The sequence below is a fragment of the Phalangium opilio genome, unplaced genomic scaffold, assembly GCF_054372755.1.
Source record: "Phalangium opilio isolate 3A_F unplaced genomic scaffold, DU_Popi_V2 ptg000352l_1, whole genome shotgun sequence".
NCBI classification, from domain to species: Eukaryota; Metazoa; Arthropoda; class Arachnida; order Opiliones; family Phalangiidae; genus Phalangium; species Phalangium opilio.
Window position 1 is genome coordinate 3,396,873 of NW_028324228.1, and position 15,292 is coordinate 3,412,164.

General features: G+C 42.0%; 65 non-coding genes across 65 annotated transcripts; all 65 read left to right on the plus strand.

Annotated features, from left to right (window-relative positions):
- The first annotated feature begins 248 nt into the window (after nt 1–248).
- TRNAD-GUC (transfer RNA aspartic acid (anticodon GUC)) lies at nt 249–320 on the plus strand. The gene has a single exon. It is a non-coding gene; the product is annotated as a tRNA-Asp (tRNA).
- A 144-nt stretch (nt 321–464) lies between these two features.
- On the plus strand, nt 465–536 carry TRNAD-GUC (transfer RNA aspartic acid (anticodon GUC)). The gene has a single exon. It is a non-coding gene; the product is annotated as a tRNA-Asp (tRNA).
- A 66-nt stretch (nt 537–602) lies between these two features.
- On the plus strand, nt 603–673 carry TRNAG-UCC (transfer RNA glycine (anticodon UCC)). Its single transcript has one exon. It is a non-coding gene; the product is annotated as a tRNA-Gly (tRNA).
- A 258-nt stretch (nt 674–931) lies between these two features.
- On the plus strand, nt 932–1,003 carry TRNAD-GUC (transfer RNA aspartic acid (anticodon GUC)). The gene has a single exon. It is a non-coding gene; the product is annotated as a tRNA-Asp (tRNA).
- A 146-nt stretch (nt 1,004–1,149) lies between these two features.
- On the plus strand, nt 1,150–1,221 carry TRNAD-GUC (transfer RNA aspartic acid (anticodon GUC)). Its single transcript has one exon. It is a non-coding gene; the product is annotated as a tRNA-Asp (tRNA).
- A 66-nt stretch (nt 1,222–1,287) lies between these two features.
- Nucleotides 1,288–1,358, plus strand: TRNAG-UCC (transfer RNA glycine (anticodon UCC)). The gene has a single exon. It is a non-coding gene; the product is annotated as a tRNA-Gly (tRNA).
- Nucleotides 1,359–1,616: 258 nt separating this feature from the next.
- On the plus strand, nt 1,617–1,688 carry TRNAD-GUC (transfer RNA aspartic acid (anticodon GUC)). Its single transcript has one exon. It is a non-coding gene; the product is annotated as a tRNA-Asp (tRNA).
- Nucleotides 1,689–1,832: 144 nt separating this feature from the next.
- Nucleotides 1,833–1,904, plus strand: TRNAD-GUC (transfer RNA aspartic acid (anticodon GUC)). The gene has a single exon. It is a non-coding gene; the product is annotated as a tRNA-Asp (tRNA).
- Nucleotides 1,905–1,970: 66 nt separating this feature from the next.
- On the plus strand, nt 1,971–2,041 carry TRNAG-UCC (transfer RNA glycine (anticodon UCC)). Its single transcript has one exon. It is a non-coding gene; the product is annotated as a tRNA-Gly (tRNA).
- Nucleotides 2,042–2,299: 258 nt separating this feature from the next.
- On the plus strand, nt 2,300–2,371 carry TRNAD-GUC (transfer RNA aspartic acid (anticodon GUC)). The gene has a single exon. It is a non-coding gene; the product is annotated as a tRNA-Asp (tRNA).
- A 66-nt stretch (nt 2,372–2,437) lies between these two features.
- On the plus strand, nt 2,438–2,508 carry TRNAG-UCC (transfer RNA glycine (anticodon UCC)). The gene has a single exon. It is a non-coding gene; the product is annotated as a tRNA-Gly (tRNA).
- Nucleotides 2,509–2,766: 258 nt separating this feature from the next.
- TRNAD-GUC (transfer RNA aspartic acid (anticodon GUC)) lies at nt 2,767–2,838 on the plus strand. The gene has a single exon. It is a non-coding gene; the product is annotated as a tRNA-Asp (tRNA).
- Nucleotides 2,839–2,904: 66 nt separating this feature from the next.
- On the plus strand, nt 2,905–2,975 carry TRNAG-UCC (transfer RNA glycine (anticodon UCC)). Its single transcript has one exon. It is a non-coding gene; the product is annotated as a tRNA-Gly (tRNA).
- A 258-nt stretch (nt 2,976–3,233) lies between these two features.
- Nucleotides 3,234–3,305, plus strand: TRNAD-GUC (transfer RNA aspartic acid (anticodon GUC)). Its single transcript has one exon. It is a non-coding gene; the product is annotated as a tRNA-Asp (tRNA).
- Nucleotides 3,306–3,371: 66 nt separating this feature from the next.
- Nucleotides 3,372–3,442, plus strand: TRNAG-UCC (transfer RNA glycine (anticodon UCC)). Its single transcript has one exon. It is a non-coding gene; the product is annotated as a tRNA-Gly (tRNA).
- A 258-nt stretch (nt 3,443–3,700) lies between these two features.
- TRNAD-GUC (transfer RNA aspartic acid (anticodon GUC)) lies at nt 3,701–3,772 on the plus strand. The gene has a single exon. It is a non-coding gene; the product is annotated as a tRNA-Asp (tRNA).
- A 66-nt stretch (nt 3,773–3,838) lies between these two features.
- TRNAG-UCC (transfer RNA glycine (anticodon UCC)) lies at nt 3,839–3,909 on the plus strand. Its single transcript has one exon. It is a non-coding gene; the product is annotated as a tRNA-Gly (tRNA).
- Nucleotides 3,910–4,167: 258 nt separating this feature from the next.
- Nucleotides 4,168–4,239, plus strand: TRNAD-GUC (transfer RNA aspartic acid (anticodon GUC)). The gene has a single exon. It is a non-coding gene; the product is annotated as a tRNA-Asp (tRNA).
- Nucleotides 4,240–4,305: 66 nt separating this feature from the next.
- TRNAG-UCC (transfer RNA glycine (anticodon UCC)) lies at nt 4,306–4,376 on the plus strand. The gene has a single exon. It is a non-coding gene; the product is annotated as a tRNA-Gly (tRNA).
- Nucleotides 4,377–4,634: 258 nt separating this feature from the next.
- TRNAD-GUC (transfer RNA aspartic acid (anticodon GUC)) lies at nt 4,635–4,706 on the plus strand. Its single transcript has one exon. It is a non-coding gene; the product is annotated as a tRNA-Asp (tRNA).
- Nucleotides 4,707–4,772: 66 nt separating this feature from the next.
- Nucleotides 4,773–4,843, plus strand: TRNAG-UCC (transfer RNA glycine (anticodon UCC)). The gene has a single exon. It is a non-coding gene; the product is annotated as a tRNA-Gly (tRNA).
- Nucleotides 4,844–5,101: 258 nt separating this feature from the next.
- TRNAD-GUC (transfer RNA aspartic acid (anticodon GUC)) lies at nt 5,102–5,173 on the plus strand. Its single transcript has one exon. It is a non-coding gene; the product is annotated as a tRNA-Asp (tRNA).
- Nucleotides 5,174–5,239: 66 nt separating this feature from the next.
- TRNAG-UCC (transfer RNA glycine (anticodon UCC)) lies at nt 5,240–5,310 on the plus strand. The gene has a single exon. It is a non-coding gene; the product is annotated as a tRNA-Gly (tRNA).
- A 258-nt stretch (nt 5,311–5,568) lies between these two features.
- TRNAD-GUC (transfer RNA aspartic acid (anticodon GUC)) lies at nt 5,569–5,640 on the plus strand. Its single transcript has one exon. It is a non-coding gene; the product is annotated as a tRNA-Asp (tRNA).
- Nucleotides 5,641–5,706: 66 nt separating this feature from the next.
- On the plus strand, nt 5,707–5,777 carry TRNAG-UCC (transfer RNA glycine (anticodon UCC)). The gene has a single exon. It is a non-coding gene; the product is annotated as a tRNA-Gly (tRNA).
- A 258-nt stretch (nt 5,778–6,035) lies between these two features.
- On the plus strand, nt 6,036–6,107 carry TRNAD-GUC (transfer RNA aspartic acid (anticodon GUC)). The gene has a single exon. It is a non-coding gene; the product is annotated as a tRNA-Asp (tRNA).
- Nucleotides 6,108–6,173: 66 nt separating this feature from the next.
- On the plus strand, nt 6,174–6,244 carry TRNAG-UCC (transfer RNA glycine (anticodon UCC)). The gene has a single exon. It is a non-coding gene; the product is annotated as a tRNA-Gly (tRNA).
- A 258-nt stretch (nt 6,245–6,502) lies between these two features.
- Nucleotides 6,503–6,574, plus strand: TRNAD-GUC (transfer RNA aspartic acid (anticodon GUC)). Its single transcript has one exon. It is a non-coding gene; the product is annotated as a tRNA-Asp (tRNA).
- A 66-nt stretch (nt 6,575–6,640) lies between these two features.
- On the plus strand, nt 6,641–6,711 carry TRNAG-UCC (transfer RNA glycine (anticodon UCC)). The gene has a single exon. It is a non-coding gene; the product is annotated as a tRNA-Gly (tRNA).
- A 258-nt stretch (nt 6,712–6,969) lies between these two features.
- TRNAD-GUC (transfer RNA aspartic acid (anticodon GUC)) lies at nt 6,970–7,041 on the plus strand. Its single transcript has one exon. It is a non-coding gene; the product is annotated as a tRNA-Asp (tRNA).
- Nucleotides 7,042–7,107: 66 nt separating this feature from the next.
- On the plus strand, nt 7,108–7,178 carry TRNAG-UCC (transfer RNA glycine (anticodon UCC)). Its single transcript has one exon. It is a non-coding gene; the product is annotated as a tRNA-Gly (tRNA).
- Nucleotides 7,179–7,436: 258 nt separating this feature from the next.
- Nucleotides 7,437–7,508, plus strand: TRNAD-GUC (transfer RNA aspartic acid (anticodon GUC)). Its single transcript has one exon. It is a non-coding gene; the product is annotated as a tRNA-Asp (tRNA).
- A 66-nt stretch (nt 7,509–7,574) lies between these two features.
- On the plus strand, nt 7,575–7,645 carry TRNAG-UCC (transfer RNA glycine (anticodon UCC)). The gene has a single exon. It is a non-coding gene; the product is annotated as a tRNA-Gly (tRNA).
- A 258-nt stretch (nt 7,646–7,903) lies between these two features.
- On the plus strand, nt 7,904–7,975 carry TRNAD-GUC (transfer RNA aspartic acid (anticodon GUC)). Its single transcript has one exon. It is a non-coding gene; the product is annotated as a tRNA-Asp (tRNA).
- A 66-nt stretch (nt 7,976–8,041) lies between these two features.
- On the plus strand, nt 8,042–8,112 carry TRNAG-UCC (transfer RNA glycine (anticodon UCC)). The gene has a single exon. It is a non-coding gene; the product is annotated as a tRNA-Gly (tRNA).
- A 258-nt stretch (nt 8,113–8,370) lies between these two features.
- Nucleotides 8,371–8,442, plus strand: TRNAD-GUC (transfer RNA aspartic acid (anticodon GUC)). Its single transcript has one exon. It is a non-coding gene; the product is annotated as a tRNA-Asp (tRNA).
- Nucleotides 8,443–8,508: 66 nt separating this feature from the next.
- On the plus strand, nt 8,509–8,579 carry TRNAG-UCC (transfer RNA glycine (anticodon UCC)). Its single transcript has one exon. It is a non-coding gene; the product is annotated as a tRNA-Gly (tRNA).
- A 258-nt stretch (nt 8,580–8,837) lies between these two features.
- TRNAD-GUC (transfer RNA aspartic acid (anticodon GUC)) lies at nt 8,838–8,909 on the plus strand. Its single transcript has one exon. It is a non-coding gene; the product is annotated as a tRNA-Asp (tRNA).
- Nucleotides 8,910–8,975: 66 nt separating this feature from the next.
- Nucleotides 8,976–9,046, plus strand: TRNAG-UCC (transfer RNA glycine (anticodon UCC)). Its single transcript has one exon. It is a non-coding gene; the product is annotated as a tRNA-Gly (tRNA).
- A 258-nt stretch (nt 9,047–9,304) lies between these two features.
- TRNAD-GUC (transfer RNA aspartic acid (anticodon GUC)) lies at nt 9,305–9,376 on the plus strand. Its single transcript has one exon. It is a non-coding gene; the product is annotated as a tRNA-Asp (tRNA).
- Nucleotides 9,377–9,442: 66 nt separating this feature from the next.
- Nucleotides 9,443–9,513, plus strand: TRNAG-UCC (transfer RNA glycine (anticodon UCC)). Its single transcript has one exon. It is a non-coding gene; the product is annotated as a tRNA-Gly (tRNA).
- Nucleotides 9,514–9,771: 258 nt separating this feature from the next.
- TRNAD-GUC (transfer RNA aspartic acid (anticodon GUC)) lies at nt 9,772–9,843 on the plus strand. Its single transcript has one exon. It is a non-coding gene; the product is annotated as a tRNA-Asp (tRNA).
- A 66-nt stretch (nt 9,844–9,909) lies between these two features.
- Nucleotides 9,910–9,980, plus strand: TRNAG-UCC (transfer RNA glycine (anticodon UCC)). The gene has a single exon. It is a non-coding gene; the product is annotated as a tRNA-Gly (tRNA).
- A 258-nt stretch (nt 9,981–10,238) lies between these two features.
- Nucleotides 10,239–10,310, plus strand: TRNAD-GUC (transfer RNA aspartic acid (anticodon GUC)). Its single transcript has one exon. It is a non-coding gene; the product is annotated as a tRNA-Asp (tRNA).
- A 66-nt stretch (nt 10,311–10,376) lies between these two features.
- On the plus strand, nt 10,377–10,447 carry TRNAG-UCC (transfer RNA glycine (anticodon UCC)). Its single transcript has one exon. It is a non-coding gene; the product is annotated as a tRNA-Gly (tRNA).
- Nucleotides 10,448–10,705: 258 nt separating this feature from the next.
- TRNAD-GUC (transfer RNA aspartic acid (anticodon GUC)) lies at nt 10,706–10,777 on the plus strand. Its single transcript has one exon. It is a non-coding gene; the product is annotated as a tRNA-Asp (tRNA).
- A 66-nt stretch (nt 10,778–10,843) lies between these two features.
- Nucleotides 10,844–10,914, plus strand: TRNAG-UCC (transfer RNA glycine (anticodon UCC)). The gene has a single exon. It is a non-coding gene; the product is annotated as a tRNA-Gly (tRNA).
- A 258-nt stretch (nt 10,915–11,172) lies between these two features.
- TRNAD-GUC (transfer RNA aspartic acid (anticodon GUC)) lies at nt 11,173–11,244 on the plus strand. Its single transcript has one exon. It is a non-coding gene; the product is annotated as a tRNA-Asp (tRNA).
- A 66-nt stretch (nt 11,245–11,310) lies between these two features.
- On the plus strand, nt 11,311–11,381 carry TRNAG-UCC (transfer RNA glycine (anticodon UCC)). Its single transcript has one exon. It is a non-coding gene; the product is annotated as a tRNA-Gly (tRNA).
- A 258-nt stretch (nt 11,382–11,639) lies between these two features.
- Nucleotides 11,640–11,711, plus strand: TRNAD-GUC (transfer RNA aspartic acid (anticodon GUC)). Its single transcript has one exon. It is a non-coding gene; the product is annotated as a tRNA-Asp (tRNA).
- Nucleotides 11,712–11,777: 66 nt separating this feature from the next.
- TRNAG-UCC (transfer RNA glycine (anticodon UCC)) lies at nt 11,778–11,848 on the plus strand. Its single transcript has one exon. It is a non-coding gene; the product is annotated as a tRNA-Gly (tRNA).
- Nucleotides 11,849–12,106: 258 nt separating this feature from the next.
- TRNAD-GUC (transfer RNA aspartic acid (anticodon GUC)) lies at nt 12,107–12,178 on the plus strand. Its single transcript has one exon. It is a non-coding gene; the product is annotated as a tRNA-Asp (tRNA).
- A 66-nt stretch (nt 12,179–12,244) lies between these two features.
- TRNAG-UCC (transfer RNA glycine (anticodon UCC)) lies at nt 12,245–12,315 on the plus strand. Its single transcript has one exon. It is a non-coding gene; the product is annotated as a tRNA-Gly (tRNA).
- A 258-nt stretch (nt 12,316–12,573) lies between these two features.
- Nucleotides 12,574–12,645, plus strand: TRNAD-GUC (transfer RNA aspartic acid (anticodon GUC)). Its single transcript has one exon. It is a non-coding gene; the product is annotated as a tRNA-Asp (tRNA).
- A 66-nt stretch (nt 12,646–12,711) lies between these two features.
- On the plus strand, nt 12,712–12,782 carry TRNAG-UCC (transfer RNA glycine (anticodon UCC)). The gene has a single exon. It is a non-coding gene; the product is annotated as a tRNA-Gly (tRNA).
- A 258-nt stretch (nt 12,783–13,040) lies between these two features.
- On the plus strand, nt 13,041–13,112 carry TRNAD-GUC (transfer RNA aspartic acid (anticodon GUC)). Its single transcript has one exon. It is a non-coding gene; the product is annotated as a tRNA-Asp (tRNA).
- Nucleotides 13,113–13,178: 66 nt separating this feature from the next.
- Nucleotides 13,179–13,249, plus strand: TRNAG-UCC (transfer RNA glycine (anticodon UCC)). Its single transcript has one exon. It is a non-coding gene; the product is annotated as a tRNA-Gly (tRNA).
- Nucleotides 13,250–13,507: 258 nt separating this feature from the next.
- TRNAD-GUC (transfer RNA aspartic acid (anticodon GUC)) lies at nt 13,508–13,579 on the plus strand. The gene has a single exon. It is a non-coding gene; the product is annotated as a tRNA-Asp (tRNA).
- A 66-nt stretch (nt 13,580–13,645) lies between these two features.
- On the plus strand, nt 13,646–13,716 carry TRNAG-UCC (transfer RNA glycine (anticodon UCC)). Its single transcript has one exon. It is a non-coding gene; the product is annotated as a tRNA-Gly (tRNA).
- A 258-nt stretch (nt 13,717–13,974) lies between these two features.
- Nucleotides 13,975–14,046, plus strand: TRNAD-GUC (transfer RNA aspartic acid (anticodon GUC)). The gene has a single exon. It is a non-coding gene; the product is annotated as a tRNA-Asp (tRNA).
- A 66-nt stretch (nt 14,047–14,112) lies between these two features.
- On the plus strand, nt 14,113–14,183 carry TRNAG-UCC (transfer RNA glycine (anticodon UCC)). Its single transcript has one exon. It is a non-coding gene; the product is annotated as a tRNA-Gly (tRNA).
- Nucleotides 14,184–14,441: 258 nt separating this feature from the next.
- TRNAD-GUC (transfer RNA aspartic acid (anticodon GUC)) lies at nt 14,442–14,513 on the plus strand. The gene has a single exon. It is a non-coding gene; the product is annotated as a tRNA-Asp (tRNA).
- Nucleotides 14,514–14,579: 66 nt separating this feature from the next.
- TRNAG-UCC (transfer RNA glycine (anticodon UCC)) lies at nt 14,580–14,650 on the plus strand. The gene has a single exon. It is a non-coding gene; the product is annotated as a tRNA-Gly (tRNA).
- A 258-nt stretch (nt 14,651–14,908) lies between these two features.
- Nucleotides 14,909–14,980, plus strand: TRNAD-GUC (transfer RNA aspartic acid (anticodon GUC)). Its single transcript has one exon. It is a non-coding gene; the product is annotated as a tRNA-Asp (tRNA).
- A 66-nt stretch (nt 14,981–15,046) lies between these two features.
- On the plus strand, nt 15,047–15,117 carry TRNAG-UCC (transfer RNA glycine (anticodon UCC)). The gene has a single exon. It is a non-coding gene; the product is annotated as a tRNA-Gly (tRNA).
- Nucleotides 15,118–15,292: the final 175 nt, after the last annotated feature.

A 15,292-nucleotide genomic window follows, 5' to 3' on the forward strand; every position in this document is an offset into this window, starting at 1 on the left:
TCTCGTTTCTTTGACTCTCAAAATCGTGCACATTTTTTGTAAAACCAATAACCTTTCTCGAAAAGTAAAGTGTTCAGAAATCGCCTAGACCATTATTTCTAGCGTAGAGTATTTTATAGGGTTACTTTTTCTTCAAACTCACTCTTTCATTTAATTACTGACTATTGCACATGCTCCGGGACTTTGCGAAAAAAATTCGGATAGAAGTACTATAAGTTTAAAAAACTGAGATAACCAGCTTTCATTCATGCTCGGTAGTATAGTGGTGAGTATCCTCGCCTGTCACGCGAGAGACCGGGGTTCGATTCCCCGCCGGGGAGCGGTTTATTATATGTATACTAATCTAGGCTTCTTTTGTGTGTCATATCGAAGTGTGACCTATGCAAGCATCGGTAGTTCAATGGTAGAAAATTCGGATAGAAGTACTATAAGATTAAAAAACTGAGATAACCAAATTTGATTCATCCTCGGTAGTATAGTGGTGAGTATCCTCGCCTGTCACGCGAGAGACCGGGGTTCGATTCCCCGCCGGGGAGCGGTTTTTTAAATGTATACTAATCTAGGCTTCTTTTGTGTGTCATATCGAAGTGTGACCTATGCAAGCATCGGTAGTTCAATGGTAGAATTCTCGCCTTCCAAGCGGGAGGTCCGGGTTCGATTCCCGGCCGGTGCAACCCGTACGATCTCGTTTCTTTGACTATCAAAATCGTGCACATTTTTTGTAAAACCAATAACCTTTCTCGAAAAGTAAAGTGTTCAGAAATCGCCTAGACCATTATTTCTAGCGTAGAGTATTTTATAGGGTTACTTTTTCTTCAAACTCACTCTTTCATTTAATTACTGACTATTGCACATGCTCCGGGACTTTGCGAAAAAAATTCGGATAGAAGTACTATAAGTTTAAAAAACTGAGATAACCAGCTTTCATTCATGCTCGGTAGTATAGTGGTGAGTATCCTCGCCTGTCACGCGAGAGACCGGGGTTCGATTCCCCGCCGGGGAGCGGTTTATTATATGTATACTAATCTAGGCTTCTTTTGTGTGTCATATCGAAGTGTGACCTATGCAAGCATCGGTAGTTCAATGGTAGAAAATTCGGATAGAAGTACTATAAGATTAAAAAAAACTGAGATAACCAAATTTGATTCATCCTCGGTAGTATAGTGGTGAGTATCCTCGCCTGTCACGCGAGAGACCGGGGTTCGATTCCCCGCCGGGGAGCAGTTTTTTAAATGTATACTAATCTAGGCTTCTTTTGTGTGTCATATCGAAGTGTGACCTATGCAAGCATCGGTAGTTCAATGGTAGAATTCTCGCCTTCCAAGCGGGAGGTCCGGGTTCGATTCCCGGCCGGTGCAAGCCGTACGATCTCGTTTCTTTGACTCTCAAAATCGTGCACATTTTTTGTAAAACCAATAACGTTTCTCGAAAAGTAAAGGGTTCAGAAATCGCCTAGACCATTATTTCTAGCGTAGAGTATTTTATAGGGTTACTTTTTCTTCAAACTCACTTTTTCATTTAATTACTGACTATTGCACATGCTCCGGGACTTTGCGAAAAAAATTCGGATAGAAGTACTATAAGTTTAAAAAACTGAGATAACCAGCTTTCATTCATGCTCGGTAGTATAGTGGTGAGTATCCTCGCCTGTCACGCGAGAGACCGGGGTTCGATTCCCCGCCGGGGAGCGGTTTATTATATGTATACTAATCTAGGCTTCTTTTGTGTGTCATATCGAAGTGTGACCTATGCAAGCATCGGTAGTTCAATGGTAGAAAATTCGGATAGAAGTACTATAAGATTAAAGAACTGAGATAACCAAATTTGATTCATCCTCGGTAGTATAGTGGTGAGTATCCTCGCCTGTCACGCGAGAGACCGGGGTTCGATTCCCCGCCGGGGAGCGGTTTTTTAAATGTATACTAATCTAGGCTTCTTTTGTGTGTCATATCGAAGTGTGACCTATGCAAGCATCGGTAGTTCAATGGTAGAATTCTCGCCTTCCAAGCGGGAGGTCCGGGTTCGATTCCCGGCCGGTGCAACCCGTACGATCTCGTTTCTTTGACTCTCAAAATCGTGCACATTTTTTGTAAAACCAATAAAGTTTCTCGAAAAGTAAAGGGTTCAGAAATCGCCTTGACCATTATTTCTAGCGTAGAGTATTTTATTGGGATACTTTTTCTTCAAACTCACTTTTTTATTTAATTAGTGACTATCGCGCATGCTCCGGGACTTAGCGAAAAAAATTCGGATAGAAGTATTATAAGTTTAAAAAACTGAGATAACCAACTTTTATTCATCCTCGGTAGTATAGTGGTGAGTATCCTCGCCTGTCACGCGAGAGACCAGGGTTCGATTCCCCGCCGGGGAGCGGTTTTTTAAATGTATACTAATCTAGGCTTCTTTTGTGTGTCATATCGAAGTGTGACCTATGCAAGCATCGGTAGTTCAATGGTAGAATTCTCGCCTTCCAAGCGGGAGGTCCGGGTTCGATTCCCGGCCGGTGCAACCCGTACGATCTCGTTTCTTTGACTCTCAAAATCGTGCACATTTTTTGTAAAACCAATAAAGTTTCTCGAAAAGTAAAGGGTTCAGAAATCGCCTTGACCATTATTTCTAGCGTAGAGTATTTTATTGGGATACTTTTTCTTCAAACTCACTTTTTTATTTAATTAGTGACTATCGCGCATGCTCCGGGACTTAGCGAAAAAAATTCGGATAGAAGTACTATAAGTTTAAAAAACTGAGATAACCAACTTTTATTCATCCTCGGTAGTATAGTGGTGAGTATCCTCGCCTGTCACGCGAGAGACCAGGGTTCGATTCCCCGCCGGGGAGCGGTTTTTTAAATGTATACTAATCTAGGCTTCTTTTGTGTGTCATATCGAAGTGTGACCTATGCAAGCATCGGTAGTTCAATGGTAGAATTCTCGCCTTCCAAGCGGGAGGTCCGGGTTCGATTCCCGGCCGGTGCAACCCGTACGATCTCGTTTCTTTGACTCTCAAAATCGTGCACATTTTTTGTAAAACCAATAACTTTTCTCGAAAAGTAAAGGGTTCAGAAATCGCCTTGACCATTATTTCTAGCGTAGAGTATTTTATTGGGTTACTTTTTCTTCAAACTCACTTTTTCATTTAATTAGTGACTATCGCGCATGCTCCGGGACTTAGCGAAAAAAATTCGGATAGAAGTACTATAAGTTTAAAAAACTGAGATAACCAACTTTTATTCATCCTCGGTAGTATAGTGGTGAGTATCCTCGCCTGTCACGCGAGAGACCAGGGTTCGATTCCCCGCCGGGGAGCGGTTTTTTAAATGTATACTAATCTAGGCTTCTTTTGTGTGTCATATCGAAGTGTGACCTATGCAAGCATCGGTAGTTCAATGGTAGAATTCTCGCCTTCCAAGCGGGAGGTCCGGGTTCGATTCCCGGCCGGTGCATCCCGTACGATCTCGTTTCTTTGACTCTCAAAATCGTGCACATTTTTTGTAAAACCAATAAAGTTTCTCGAAAAGTAAAGGGTTCAGAAATCGCCTTGACCATTATTTCTAGCGTAGAGTATTTTATTGGGATACTTTTTCTTCAAACTCACTTTTTTATTTAATTAGTGACTATCGCGCATGCTCCGGGACTTAGCGAAAAAAATTCGGATAGAAGTACTATAAGTTTAAAAAACTGAGATAACCAACTTTTATTCATCCTCGGTAGTATAGTGGTGAGTATCCTCGCCTGTCACGCGAGAGACCAGGGTTCGATTCCCCGCCGGGGAGCGGTTTTTTAAATGTATACTAATCTAGGCTTCTTTTGTGTGTCATATCGAAGTGTGACCTATGCAAGCATCGGTAGTTCAATGGTAGAATTCTCGCCTTCCAAGCGGGAGGTCCGGGTTCGATTCCCGGCCGGTGCAACCCGTACGATCTCGTTTCTTTGACTCTCAAAATCGTGCACATTTTTTGTAAAACCAATAACTTTTCTCGAAAAGTAAAGGGTTCAGAAATCGCCTTGACCATTATTTCTAGCGTAGAGTATTTTATTGGGTTACTTTTTCTTCAAACTCACTTTTTCATTTAATTAGTGACTATCGCGCATGCTCCGGGACTTAGCGAAAAAAATTCGGATAGAAGTACTATAAGTTTAAAAAACTGAGATAACCAACTTTTATTCATCCTCGGTAGTATAGTGGTGAGTATCCTCGCCTGTCACGCGAGAGACCAGGGTTCGATTCCCCGCCGGGGAGCGGTTTTTTAAATGTATACTAATCTAGGCTTCTTTTGTGTGTCATATCGAAGTGTGACCTATGCAAGCATCGGTAGTTCAATGGTAGAATTCTCGCCTTCCAAGCGGGAGGTCCGGGTTCGATTCCCGGCCGGTGCATCCCGTACGATCTCGTTTCTTTGACTCTCAAAATCGTGCACATTTTTTGTAAAACCAATAAAGTTTCTCGAAAAGTAAAGGGTTCAGAAATCGCCTTGACCATTATTTCTAGCGTAGAGTATTTTATTGGGATACTTTTTCTTCAAACTCACTTTTTTATTTAATTAGTGACTATCGCGCATGCTCCGGGACTTAGCGAAAAAAATTCGGATAGAAGTACTATAAGTTTAAAAAACTGAGATAACCAACTTTTATTCATCCTCGGTAGTATAGTGGTGAGTATCCTCGCCTGTCACGCGAGAGACCAGGGTTCGATTCCCCGCCGGGGAGCGGTTTTTTAAATGTATACTAATCTAGGCTTCTTTTGTGTGTCATATCGAAGTGTGACCTATGCAAGCATCGGTAGTTCAATGGTAGAATTCTCGCCTTCCAAGCGGGAGGTCCGGGTTCGATTCCCGGCCGGTGCAACCCGTACGATCTCGTTTCTTTGACTCTCAAAATCGTGCACATTTTTTGTAAAACCAATAACGTTTCTCGAAAAGTAAAGGGTTCAGCAATCGCCTTGACCATTATTTCTAGCGTAGAGTATTTTATTGGGATACTTTTTCTTCAAACTCACTTTTTTATTTAATTAGTGACTATCGCGCATGCTCCGGGACTTAGCGAAAAAAATTCGGATAGAAGTACTATAAGTTTAAAAAACTGAGATAACCAACTTTTATTCATCCTCGGTAGTATAGTGGTGAGTATCCTCGCCTGTCACGCGAGAGACCAGGGTTCGATTCCCCGCCGGGGAGCGGTTTTTTAAATGTATACTAATCTAGGCTTCTTTTGTGTGTCATATCGAAGTGTGACCTATGCAAGCATCGGTAGTTCAATGGTAGAATTCTCGCCTTCCAAGCGGGAGGTCCGGGTTCGATTCCCGGCCGGTGCATCCCGTACGATCTCGTTTCTTTGACTCTCAAAATCGTGCACATTTTTTGTAAAACCAATAAAGTTTCTCGAAAAGTAAAGGGTTCAGAAATCGCCTTGACCATTATTTCTAGCGTAGAGTATTTTATTGGGATACTTTTTCTTCAAACTCACTTTTTTATTTAATTAGTGACTATCGCGCATGCTCCGGGACTTAGCGAAAAAAATTCGGATAGAAGTACTATAAGTTTAAAAAACTGAGATAACCAACTTTTATTCATCCTCGGTAGTATAGTGGTGAGTATCCTCGCCTGTCACGCGAGAGACCAGGGTTCGATTCCCCGCCGGGGAGCGGTTTTTTAAATGTATACTAATCTAGGCTTCTTTTGTGTGTCATATCGAAGTGTGACCTATGCAAGCATCGGTAGTTCAATGGTAGAATTCTCGCCTTCCAAGCGGGAGGTCCGGGTTCGATTCCCGGCCGGTGCAACCCGTACGATCTCGTTTCTTTGACTCTCAAAATCGTGCACATTTTTTGTAAAACCAATAACGTTTCTCGAAAAGTAAAGGGTTCAGCAATCGCCTTGACCATTATTTCTAGCGTAGAGTATTTTATTGGGATACTTTTTCTTCAAACTCACTTTTTTATTTAATTAGTGACTATCGCGCATGCTCCGGGACTTAGCGAAAAAAATTCGGATAGAAGTACTATAAGTTTAAAAAACTGAGATAACCAACTTTTATTCATCCTCGGTAGTATAGTGGTGAGTATCCTCGCCTGTCACGCGAGAGACCAGGGTTCGATTCCCCGCCGGGGAGCGGTTTTTTAAATGTATACTAATCTAGGCTTCTTTTGTGTGTCATATCGAAGTGTGACCTATGCAAGCATCGGTAGTTCAATGGTAGAATTCTCGCCTTCCAAGCGGGAGGTCCGGGTTCGATTCCCGGCCGGTGCAACCCGTACGATCTCGTTTCTTTGACTCTCAAAATCGTGCACATTTTTTGTAAAACCAATAAAGTTTCTCGAAAAGTAAAGGGTTCAGAAATCGCCTTGACCATTATTTCTAGCGTAGAGTATTTTATTGGGATACTTTTTCTTCAAACTCACTTTTTTATTTAATTAGTGACTATCGCGCATGCTCCGGGACTTAGCGAAAAAAATTCGGATAGAAGTACTATAAGTTTAAAAAACTGAGATAACCAACTTTTATTCATCCTCGGTAGTATAGTGGTGAGTATCCTCGCCTGTCACGCGAGAGACCAGGGTTCGATTCCCCGCCGGGGAGCGGTTTTTTAAATGTATACTAATCTAGGCTTCTTTTGTGTGTCATATCGAAGTGTGACCTATGCAAGCATCGGTAGTTCAATGGTAGAATTCTCGCCTTCCAAGCGGGAGGTCCGGGTTCGATTCCCGGCCGGTGCAACCCGTACGATCTCGTTTCTTTGACTCTCAAAATCGTGCACATTTTTTGTAAAACCAATAACTTTTCTCGAAAAGTAAAGGGTTCAGAAATCGCCTTGACCATTATTTCTAGCGTAGAGTATTTTATTGGGTTACTTTTTCTTCAAACTCACTTTTTCATTTAATTAGTGACTATCGCGCATGCTCCGGGACTTAGCGAAAAAAATTCGGATAGAAGTACTATAAGTTTAAAAAACTGAGATATCCAACTTTTATTCATCCTCGGTAGTATAGTGGTGAGTATCCTCGCCTGTCACGCGAGAGACCAGGGTTCGATTCCCCGCCGGGGAGCGGTTTTTTAAATGTATACTAATCTAGGCTTCTTTTGTGTGTCATATCGAAGTGTGACCTATGCAAGCATCGGTAGTTCAATGGTAGAATTCTCGCCTTCCAAGCGGGAGGTCCGGGTTCGATTCCCGGCCGGTGCATCCCGTACGATCTCGTTTCTTTGACTCTCAAAATCGTGCACATTTTTTGTAAAACCAATAAAGTTTCTCGAAAAGTAAAGGGTTCAGAAATCGCCTTGACCATTATTTCTAGCGTAGAGTATTTTATTGGGATACTTTTTCTTCAAACTCACTTTTTTATTTAATTAGTGACTATCGCGCATGCTCCGGGACTTAGCGAAAAAAATTCGGATAGAAGTACTATAAGTTTAAAAAACTGAGATAACCAACTTTTATTCATCCTCGGTAGTATAGTGGTGAGTATCCTCGCCTGTCACGCGAGAGACCAGGGTTCGATTCCCCGCCGGGGAGCGGTTTTTTAAATGTATACTAATCTAGGCTTCTTTTGTGTGTCATATCGAAGTGTGACCTATGCAAGCATCGGTAGTTCAATGGTAGAATTCTCGCCTTCCAAGCGGGAGGTCCGGGTTCGATTCCCGGCCGGTGCAACCCGTACGATCTCGTTTCTTTGACTCTCAAAATCGTGCACATTTTTTGTAAAACCAATAACTTTTCTCGAAAAGTAAAGGGTTCAGAAATCGCCTTGACCATTATTTCTAGCGTAGAGTATTTTATTGGGTTACTTTTTCTTCAAACTCACTTTTTTATTTAATTAGTGACTATCGCGCATGCTCCGGGACTTAGCGAAAAAAATTCGGATAGAAGTACTATAAGTTTAAAAAACTGAGATAACCAACTTTTATTCATCCTCGGTAGTATAGTGGTGAGTATCCTCGCCTGTCACGCGAGAGACCAGGGTTCGATTCCCCGCCGGGGAGCGGTTTTTTAAATGTATACTAATCTAGGCTTCTTTTGTGTGTCATATCGAAGTGTGACCTATGCAAGCATCGGTAGTTCAATGGTAGAATTCTCGCCTTCCAAGCGGGAGGTCCGGGTTCGATTCCCGGCCGGTGCAACCCGTACGATCTCGTTTCTTTGACTCTCAAAATCGTGCACATTTTTTGTAAAACCAATAACGTTTCTCGAAAAGTAAAGGGTTCAGAAATCGCCTTGACCATTATTTCTAGCGTAGAGTATTTTATTGGGATACTTTTTCTTCAAACTCACTTTTTTATTTAATTAGTGACTATCGCGCATGCTCCGGGACTTAGCGAAAAAAATTCGGATAGAAGTACTATAAGTTTAAAAAACTGAGATAACCAACTTTTATTCATCCTCGGTAGTATAGTGGTGAGTATCCTCGCCTGTCACGCGAGAGACCAGGGTTCGATTCCCCGCCGGGGAGCGGTTTTTTAAATGTATACTAATCTAGGCTTCTTTTGTGTGTCATATCGAAGTGTTACCTATGCAAGCATCGGTAGTTCAATGGTAGAATTCTCGCCTTCCAAGCGGGAGGTCCGGGTTCGATTCCCGGCCGGTGCAACCCGTACGATCTCGTTTCTTTGACTCTCAAAATCGTGCACATTTTTTGTAAAACCAATAACTTTTCTCGAAAAGTAAAGGGTTCAGAAATCGCCTTGACCATTATTTCTAGCGTAGAGTATTTTATTGGGTTACTTTTTCTTCAAACTCACTTTTTCATTTAATTAGTGACTATCGCGCATGCTCCGGGACTTAGCGAAAAAAATTCGGATAGAAGTACTATAAGTTTAAAAAACTGAGATAACCAACTTTTATTCATCCTCGGTAGTATAGTGGTGAGTATCCTCGCCTGTCACGCGAGAGACCAGGGTTCGATTCCCCGCCGGGGAGCGGTTTTTTAAATGTATACTAATCTAGGCTTCTTTTGTGTGTCATATCGAAGTGTGACCTATGCAAGCATCGGTAGTTCAATGGTAGAATTCTCGCCTTCCAAGCGGGAGGTCCGGGTTCGATTTCCGGCCGGTGCATCCCGTACGATCTCGTTTCTTTGACTCTCAAAATCGTGCACATTTTTTGTAAAACCAATAAAGTTTCTCGAAAAGTAAAGGGTTCAGAAATCGCCTTGACCATTATTTCTAGCGTAGAGTATTTTATTGGGATACTTTTTCTTCAAACTCACTTTTTTATTTAATTAGTGACTATCGCGCATGCTCCGGGACTTAGCGAAAAAAATTCGGATAGAAGTACTATAAGTTTAAAAAACTGAGATAACCAACTTTTATTCATCCTCGGTAGTATAGTGGTGAGTATCCTCGCCTGTCACGCGAGAGACCAGGGTTCGATTCCCCGCCGGGGAGCGGTTTTTTAAATGTATACTAATCTAGGCTTCTTTTGTGTGTCATATCGAAGTGTGACCTATGCAAGCATCGGTAGTTCAATGGTAGAATTCTCGCCTTCCAAGCGGGAGGTCCGGGTTCGATTCCCGGCCGGTGCAACCCGTACGATCTCGTTTCTTTGACTCTCAAAATCGTGCACATTTTTTGTAAAACCAATAACTTTTCTCGAAAAGTAAAGGGTTCAGAAATCGCCTTGACCATTATTTCTAGCGTAGAGTATTTTATTGGGTTACTTTTTCTTCAAACTCACTTTTTTATTTAATTAGTGACTATCGCGCATGCTCCGGGACTTAGCGAAAAAAATTCGGATAGAAGTACTATAAGTTTAAAAAACTGAGATAACCAACTTTTATTCATCCTCGGTAGTATAGTGGTGAGTATCCTCGCCTGTCACGCGAGAGACCAGGGTTCGATTCCCCGCCGGGGAGCGGTTTTTTAAATGTATACTAATCTAGGCTTCTTTTGTGTGTCATATCGAAGTGTGACCTATGCAAGCATCGGTAGTTCAATGGTAGAATTCTCGCCTTCCAAGCGGGAGGTCCGGGTTCGATTCCCGGCCGGTGCAACCCGTACGATCTCGTTTCTTTGACTCTCAAAATCGTGCACATTTTTTGTAAAACCAATAACGTTTCTCGAAAAGTAAAGGGTTCAGAAATCGCCTTGACCATTATTTCTAGCGTAGAGTATTTTATTGGGATACTTTTTCTTCAAACTCACTTTTTTATTTAATTAGTGACTATCGCGCATGCTCCGGGACTTAGCGAAAAAAATTCGGATAGAAGTACTATAAGTTTAAAAAACTGAGATAACCAACTTTTATTCATCCTCGGTAGTATAGTGGTGAGTATCCTCGCCTGTCACGCGAGAGACCAGGGTTCGATTCCCCGCCGGGGAGCGGTTTTTTAAATGTATACTAATCTAGGCTTCTTTTGTGTGTCATATCGAAGTGTTACCTATGCAAGCATCGGTAGTTCAATGGTAGAATTCTCGCCTTCCAAGCGGGAGGTCCGGGTTCGATTCCCGGCCGGTGCAACCCGTACGATCTCGTTTCTTTGACTCTCAAAATCGTGCACATTTTTTGTAAAACCAATAACGTTTCTCGAAAAGTAAAGGGTTCAGCAATCGCCTTGACCATTATTTCTAGCGTAGAGTATTTTATTGGGATACTTTTTCTTCAAACTCACTTTTTTATTTAATTAGTGACTATCGCGCATGCTCCGGGACTTAGCGAAAAAAATTCGGATAGAAGTACTATAAGTTTAAAAAACTGAGATAACCAACTTTTATTCATCCTCGGTAGTATAGTGGTGAGTATCCTCGCCTGTCACGCGAGAGACCAGGGTTCGATTCCCCGCCGGGGAGCGGTTTTTTAAATGTATACTAATCTAGGCTTCTTTTGTGTGTCATATCGAAGTGTGACCTATGCAAGCATCGGTAGTTCAATGGTAGAATTCTCGCCTTCCAAGCGGGAGGTCCGGGTTCGATTCCCGGCCGGTGCAACCCGTACGATCTCGTTTCTTTGACTCTCAAAATCGTGCACATTTTTTGTAAAACCAATAAAGTTTCTCGAAAAGTAAAGGGTTCAGAAATCGCCTTGACCATTATTTCTAGCGTAGAGTATTTTATTGGGATACTTTTTCTTCAAACTCACTTTTTTATTTAATTAGTGACTATCGCGCATGCTCCGGGACTTAGCGAAAAAAATTCGGATAGAAGTACTATAAGTTTAAAAAACTGAGATAACCAACTTTTATTCATCCTCGGTAGTATAGTGGTGAGTATCCTCGCCTGTCACGCGAGAGACCAGGGTTCGATTCCCCGCCGGGGAGCGGTTTTTTAAATGTATACTAATCTAGGCTTCTTTTGTGTGTCATATCGAAGTGTGACCTATGCAAGCATCGGTAGTTCAATGGTAGAATTCTCGCCTTCCAAGCGGGAGGTCCGGGTTCGATTCCCGGCCGGTGCAACCCGTACGATCTCGTTTCTTTGACTCTCAAAATCGTGCACATTTTTTGTAAAACCAATAACGTTTCTCGAAAAGTAAAGGGTTCAGCAATCGCCTTGACCATTATTTCTAGCGTAGAGTATTTTATTGGGATACTTTTTCTTCAAACTCACTTTTTTATTTAATTAGTGACTATCGCGCATGCTCCGGGACTTAGCGAAAAAAATTCGGATAGAAGTACTATAAGTTTAAAAAACTGAGATAACCAACTTTTATTCATCCTCGGTAGTATAGTGGTGAGTATCCTCGCCTGTCACGCGAGAGACCAGGGTTCGATTCCCCGCCGGGGAGCGGTTTTTTAAATGTATACTAATCTAGGCTTCTTTTGTGTGTCATATCGAAGTGTGACCTATGCAAGCATCGGTAGTTCAATGGTAGAATTCTCGCCTTCCAAGCGGGAGGTCCGGGTTCGATTCCCGGCCGGTGCAACCCGTACGATCTCGTTTCTTTGACTCTCAAAATCGTGCACATTTTTTGTAAAACCAATAACGTTTCTCGAAAAGTAAAGGGTTCAGCAATCGCCTTGACCATTATTTCTAGCGTAGAGTATTTTATTGGGATACTTTTTCTTCAAACTCACTTTTTTATTTAATTAGTGACTATCGCGCATGCTCCGGGACTTAGCGAAAAAAATTCGGATAGAAGTACTATAAGTTTAAAAAACTGAGATAACCAACTTTTATTCATCCTCGGTAGTATAGTGGTGAGTATCCTCGCCTGTCACGCGAGAGACCAGGGTTCGATTCCCCGCCGGGGAGCGGTTTTTTAAATGTATACTAATCTAGGCTTCTTTTGTGTGTCATATCGAAGTGTGACCTATGCAAGCATCGGTAGTTCAATGGTAGAATTCTCGCCTTCCAAGCGGGAGGTCCGGGTTCGATTCCCGGCCGGTGCAACCCGTACGATCTCGTTTCTTTGACTCTCAAAATCGTGCACATTTTTTGTAAAACCAATAAAGTTTCTCGAAAAGTAAAGGGTTCAGAAATCGCCTTGACCATTATTTCTAGCGTAGAGTATTTTATTGGGATACTTTTTCTTCAAACTCACTTTTTTATTTAATTAGTGACTATCGCGCATGCTCCGGGACTTAGCGAAAAAAATTCGGATAGAAGTACTATAAGTTTAAAAAACTGAGATAACCAACTTTTATTCATCCTCGGTAGTATAGTGGTGAGTATCCTCGCCTGTCACGCGAGAGACCAGGGTTCGATTCCCCGCCGGGGAGCGGTTTTTTAAATGTATACTAATCTAGGCTTCTTTTGTGTGTCATATCGAAGTGTGACCTATGCAAGCATCGGTAGTTCAATGGTAGAATTCTCGCCTTCCAAGCGGGAGGTCCGGGTTCGATTCCCGGCCGGTGCAACCCGTACGATCTCGTTTCTTTGACTCTCAAAATCGTGCACATTTTTTGTATAACCAATAACTTTTCTCGAAAAGTAAAGGGTTCAGAAATCGCCTTGACCATTATTTCTAGCGTAGAGTATTTTATTGGGTTACTTTTTCTTCAAACTCACTTTTTCATTTAATTAGTGACTATCGCGCATGCTCCGGGACTTAGCGAAAAAAATTCGGATAGAAGTACTATAAGTTTAAAAAACTGAGATAACCAACTTTTATTCATCCTCGGTAGTATAGTGGTGAGTATCCTCGCCTGTCACGCGAGAGACCAGGGTTCGATTCCCCGCCGGGGAGCGGTTTTTTAAATGTATACTAATCTAGGCTTCTTTTGTGTGTCATATCGAAGTGTGACCTATGCAAGCATCGGTAGTTCAATGGTAGAATTCTCGCCTTCCAAGCGGGAGGTCCGGGTTCGATTCCCGGCCGGTGCAACCCGTACGATCTCGTTTCTTTGACTCTCAAAATCGTGCACATTTTTTGTAAAACCAATAACGTTTCTCGAAAAGTAAAGGGTTCAGCAATCGCCTTGACCATTATTTCTAGCGTAGAGTATTTTATTGGGATACTTTTTCTTCAAACTCACTTTTTTATTTAATTAGTGACTATCGCGCATGCTCCGGGACTTAGCGAAAAAAATTCGGATAGAAGTACTATAAGTTTAAAAAACTGAGATAACCAACTTTTATTCATCCTCGGTAGTATAGTGGTGAGTATCCTCGCCTGTCACGCGAGAGACCAGGGTTCGATTCCCCGCCGGGGAGCGGTTTTTTAAATGTATACTAATCTAGGCTTCTTTTGTGTGTCATATCGAAGTGTGACCTATGCAAGCATCGGTAGTTCAATGGTAGAATTCTCGCCTTCCAAGCGGGAGGTCCGGGTTCGATTCCCGGCCGGTGCATCCCGTACGATCTCGTTTCTTTGACTCTCAAAATCGTGCACATTTTTTGTAAAACCAATAAAGTTTCTCGAAAAGTAAAGGGTTCAGAAATCGCCTTGACCATTATTTCTAGCGTAGAGTATTTTATTGGGATACTTTTTCTTCAAACTCACTTTTTTATTTAATTAGTGACTATCGCGCATGCTCCGGGACTTAGCGAAAAAAATTCGGATAGAAGTACTATAAGTTTAAAAAACTGAGATAACCAACTTTTATTCATCCTCGGTAGTATAGTGGTGAGTATCCTCGCCTGTCACGCGAGAGACCAGGGTTCGATTCCCCGCCGGGGAGCGGTTTTTTAAATGTATACTAATCTAGGCTTCTTTTGTGTGTCATATCGAAGTGTGACCTATGCAAGCATCGGTAGTTCAATGGTAGAATTCTCGCCTTCCAAGCGGGAGGTCCGGGTTCGATTCCCGGCCGGTGCAACCCGTACGATCTCGTTTCTTTGACTCTCAAAATCGTGCACATTTTTTGTATAACCAATAACTTTTCTCGAAAAGTAAAGGGTTCAGAAATCGCCTTGACCATTATTTCTAGCGTAGAGTATTTTATTGGGTTACTTTTTCTTCAAACTCACTTTTTCATTTAATTAGTGACTATCGCGCATGCTCCGGGACTTAGCGAAAAAAATTCGGATAGAAGTACTATAAGTTTAAAAAACTGAGATAACCAACTTTTATTCATCCTCGGTAGTATAGTGGTGAGTATCCTCGCCTGTCACGCGAGAGACCAGGGTTCGATTCCCCGCCGGGGAGCGGTTTTTTAAATGTATACTAATCTAGGCTTCTTTTGTGTGTCATATCGAAGTGTGACCTATGCAAGCATCGGTAGTTCAATGGTAGAATTCTCGCCTTCCAAGCGGGAGGTCCGGGTTCGATTCCCGGCCGGTGCAACCCGTACGATCTCGTTTCTTTGACTCTCAAAATCGTGCACATTTTTTGTAAAACCAATAACGTTTCTCGAAAAGTAAAGGGTTCAGCAATCGCCTTGACCATTATTTCTAGCGTAGAGTATTTTATTGGGATACTTTTTCTTCAAACTCACTTTTTTATTTAATTAGTGACTATCGCGCATGCTCCGGGACTTAGCGAAAAAAATTCGGATAGAAGTACTATAAGTTTAAAAAACTGAGATAACCAACTTTTATTCATCCTCGGTAGTATAGTGGTGAGTATCCTCGCCTGTCACGCGAGAGACCAGGGTTCGATTCCCCGCCGGGGAGCGGTTTTTTAAATGTATACTAATCTAGGCTTCTTTTGTGTGTCATATCGAAGTGTGACCTATGCAAGCATCGGTAGTTCAATGGTAGAATTCTCGCCTTCCAAGCGGGAGGTCCGGGTTCGATTCCCGGCCGGTGCAACCCGTACGATCTCGTTTCTTTGACTCTCAAAATCGTGCACATTTTTTGTATAACCAATAACTTTTCTCGAAAAGTAAAGGGTTCAGAAATCGCCTTGACCATTATTTCTAGCGTAGAGTATTTTATTGGGTTACTTTTTCTTCAAACTCACTTTTTCATTTAATTAGTGACTAT